This window comes from Chinchilla lanigera, unplaced genomic scaffold, assembly GCF_000276665.1.
Source record: "Chinchilla lanigera isolate Chin_1 unplaced genomic scaffold, ChiLan1.0 scaffold00036, whole genome shotgun sequence".
Taxonomy (NCBI): domain Eukaryota; kingdom Metazoa; phylum Chordata; class Mammalia; order Rodentia; family Chinchillidae; genus Chinchilla; species Chinchilla lanigera.
Genome location: NW_004955437.1, coordinates 13,558,625 through 13,562,812, shown reverse-complemented (window position 1 = coordinate 13,562,812; position 4,188 = coordinate 13,558,625). Strand labels below are relative to the sequence as shown.

At 50.8% G+C, this 4,188-nt stretch overlaps 1 long non-coding RNA gene across 1 annotated transcript; it reads right to left on the bottom strand.

The window, feature by feature from the left end:
* Nucleotides 1-926: 926 nt before the first annotated feature.
* Nucleotides 927-3,920, bottom strand: LOC106149114. The gene is made up of 3 exons (XR_001235078.1): nucleotides 3,669-3,920; nucleotides 3,349-3,452; nucleotides 927-1,233 (listed from the first exon to the last, which is right to left on the bottom strand). It is a non-coding gene; the product is annotated as an uncharacterized LOC106149114 (long non-coding RNA).
* Nucleotides 3,921-4,188: the final 268 nt, after the last annotated feature.

Below are 4,188 nucleotides of genomic sequence, written 5' to 3'. Positions count from 1 at the left end.
TTGTGGATCTCTAAATTGTCCCCCAGGACTGATTTCTTTTCTTTTTTGGTGGTGGGGGTGTGTGTTTCCGGTACAGGGAACCAAACTCACGACCTTGCGCTTGCCAGGCAGGCACTGTGCTGCTGAGCTAAATCCCCAGCTCCCCCCAGGACTGATTTCTAGTGCATGGGCTCTGTCCCCTGAATCCTCCAAAATAGTCACTCTTTGCCTGTTTGGTGTTTAAAGGCATCAGTCATGGAATGAACCCTTCTGTATTCTTTTCTCCCCTTTGTCCAGAATTCCTCAGAATTCAGTTCTGACTGCACCTCCAGAAACACCTCTCAAATCTCATTCCTTGTTCCAATCTTCTCATTGAGTTCTGGAGCCCGCTTATGCCCAGGCCAAGGTTCCTGCAGCATAGATTCAGCCTGCCTGCCAGTGAGGTGGTTGAGAGGGATGGGCAGTATGGTTTCCACTGACTGTAGGCTCTTAGACCCCAGCCTTCTCTGGACTTTTGATGCTTACCTGTGCAATGGGATGGAGCCCCTTGAGCTCTATGGAGGGCCAACTCCCAAGCACCTGCCTTCTCTCACAATTTTGCTTGTCACTGGGACAGGGGAGAAGGACGGGGAAGAGGAGAGGGAAGAAAAGAAAGGAGAGGGAGGAGAGGGAAGACATTCGTCCCTACAGAAATTGTATTTGAATGTTTTATTATGTTCTCTGGCTCGGGCAGCACCTTAGTTAATGGTGTGTCAGATGATGGTACAAATTTATAGCTGAAGGTTTACATCACAGACAGCTGGAATGAATGACAATAAATTAATTTAAAGTGCTACCAAAGTGTTCCCCAAAGTATATGTGCTTATGAGCTCTGTGCTAATAATTTATAAATGCATGCCTTTTATAATCCCAGTCTTAAGTCTTGAAAGCAGCTAGTTAAAAAGCAGTCACATGACATAAATTATTTTTATTAATATCACAAGAGTATGATTAGGGTGGTGGGAATGGTGGTCACCAGTCCACGGTTGCTGCAGCCAACCATCTCCTCCTTCTTCCTCGCCTCTGTGCTGAGGGGGCATGGACCTCATAGTCCCAAGCTCTGTTCTGCCTGAGGACCACCCTGAGGCTGCCTTCACACCCTGACCCCACTTTCCTGGGGGAGGAGGGTTGTGAAAGTCTCATCTATTACGGCTTCCCTCCTCTCAGGAGTTTTTGTGACACCTTCCTGCTCCTGAGGCAGAAGACAGCAAATAGCTTTTGTGTGCAGACAATCAGTGCGGACATTCATCCAGGGGAAGGACAGAGAGAAAGAGAAAGAGACAGAGAGAGAACAGAGAGGAGAGACAGGGAGAAGAGCGAGGAGAGACAGAGGCAGAGAGAAGAGAGAGGGAGGGAGAGAAGGGAGAGAAAAGATAAGAGAAAGGAAGAGAGTAGAGTAGAGGAGGAGAGAGATTCACTGAGCCACAATTATTTCACCTATAAAAGGAGCATCACAACACTCACCTCCTAGGGCCCGTGGCAGAATTGATTAAGGCCACATACTAACACTCAATAAAATGCTGTTATTGGCTACTCTCTCCCACTACCAGCCTACAAAGGGAGGGCAGACTTCCAAGTGGTTTCCACCACTGGGAGCCTTGTGATTGGTTGAGGTGCTCAGATCCTGCTGATAGCACCAATCTGACCCTCTCCTTTGGAGCCCCATCCCAAACCTCGTCTCTCTACAGCCATGCTCAGCAGAGGTGCCCTGTGCCCTATCAGAGCATGTCACGGTGGATCCCTCGGTTAAGTCCTCGGAGGCTCACTCTTCCTTGAAGACTGCTCAGTGCTTTGCAGCTTCTCCCCTAAGACTTGGGGGTCCATTCTCACATCCACTGCTTGAATCTGGGCTGGCCTTCAACCTGCACTGCCCCATAGAATACGACAGCACTAGCACAGTGTGACTTCCAACACTGCGTCTTAAGACATCTGCGGCTTCTGCTTTGGATCATTTGGAAAAGGAGCCCAGTGGTCAGGAGAGAAGAGAAGAGGCCCAACCATGGTGGAAGGACAGGACATTTGGGTGGCAGCCTCAGCTGAGCTCCAAGCCATGACCCACATCAACGCACAGATGCCTGTTCCGCATGAACCAGAAGAAGCAATAGTCGAGCCCAGACAATCTGGGAATGGGGAGTGGTGATGAATGGCTGCTGCCACAAGGCCCTAGTTTGGGGGTTTGACCCACAGCAGAAGATGCCTGGGATGCCCCCTACCAACAGCTTTGCCACTCCGGCTCCCCCATCTGAAGCTTCCCTGGACCCTGCACCCCTGTCAGCAACCACACTGCAAAGAAGAGCTGTGTCTCAGGCTGTCTCCCCTCTGCCACTTCTCCCAGGGGTTAATCTCTAAAGTCACCAGGAACTGGTTGTCCTTGTGTCCTGCAGAGGAGCTCACTTGACTACCCTTGCATGGAGAACTTCCTGGTGCCCACGCTGCTTTCCACACTCTCCGGGCTCCCAACACAACCTCTGGGCCCCCCATGCCGCCTTTCCACACCATCCTTCCTTATCTGTCCTTCCACTGCCTGCTGAGACCTCAGGTCTCTACCTTGTGCTGCCGTCCTCCGCCCTCCTGGCTCACTTCCAGGGAAGCCCACCCCACCCCACCCCCGTGTGCCCTGTTTCCAAGTCTGTGTCCAGCCCTGCCTCGTGTACGTTCCATGTGGAATCCTGCAGGCACACTAATCTCACAGCTCCCACACTTACTCATCTCCTCTTTACCCCATTCCCAGGTCTGGCGCTACCATCAGTCAGCTCTCCAGGTTCCCAGAGTGGGAGCTAGTCTTAGTCCCCTCCCACCCCCATCAAACCAGTCACCAGATCCTGGCAGGGCAACCTCTAAGTTGGTGTAAAATCTATTGTTCCCATTGCCCCTGCTCCTTCAGGTCCCTGCTGTTCCTCAGCTGGAGTACTTGGAACACTGCCCTCCAGTCCCTTACACACATTCTCAGTCCTTTTGTCACTGACAAGTAACAAGACCCTAATTCTGTCACCTTCCACCTGACACAATGACAACAGATTCCCAATCATCTGCCCAGTAGAAGCCCAGCATGAGGTGGCTGATGCGCCCCACACCCTCTAGCCCACCTGGCCGCTCGCCACACACACTGGACTCATCCCCCACAAGGGCCTTCACACTAGGGTTCCTCCCTGGGCAGAAGACACCAAATTCTATGCTCTTGGCATTCCAAAGGGAGATCTGCTGAACTCTCCCTGAGTGGCTGCCCTGCTGGCTACTGTACTTCCCACTCACCTGCCCCCACCATCTCCGCCCTCACTTGTCCCCATATCCATCCCCACCTGCCTTCCCTTCCTTCCTCTGGGAACTTACCGCCCAGATGTTACCTGCTTCGTGAGTGATTAGCCTCTCAGGCCAACACTCCACTCAGGGTGGGCAGAAGCGTCTGTCACAGTGTAGCACAGTGGTGGGCATACCTGTGAATTAGGCAGTGACAATCATTATACCTTACCTCCTCATCACCTCCTCCTCCAATTCCCTCAAAGCCAGGTCCTAACAGATCTATAGATGCATCTCCACCTCCGCTTTCACTCACCTCCTCAGACACTTAATGCACATTCATGGAGCATTCATCTTGTTCCAGCCCCCATGGCCAAACCAGTGACAAATGAATGGGTCACCAAATTACTCACATGTGAAAAGGACCAAACTCCTGACGCACACAGCAGTGTGGATGCTTCTCTACAGCAATGCACTAAGTAAAAGCCAAACACCACCACTACACACTGGAATCATCATATGATATCCTAGAAGAGGCATCCTACAGGGACAAGAAAAATATCAGGGCTCCCAAGGCTGGAGTCTCAAGAGAAATATTCAGGCAAGTAACTGAGTTGCCTTTTTAGATATCTCAGAAGTCACCCAACATCAATCCTGCCACTTCTAGCCACCAGGAGACAGTCACAAAAGACAACCCTTTAGAATTAGAGGCCATCTTTTGATGGGAGAAATGTCCAAGAATGTCAGAACTTCTTCTTAAACATTGTGAGTTTAGCTTGATTGTCAAGCAATGCCATGTCCACCAGGCATGATGGCCTTGGGCACCAACAACCATGGTGTCTATGGTAACAGAGCTGCAGACCCTGGATAACCTGAAGGTAGTGCCTTGGTAGTGTAAGAACATTATTATTATAACAATGCTATTGAGTATTT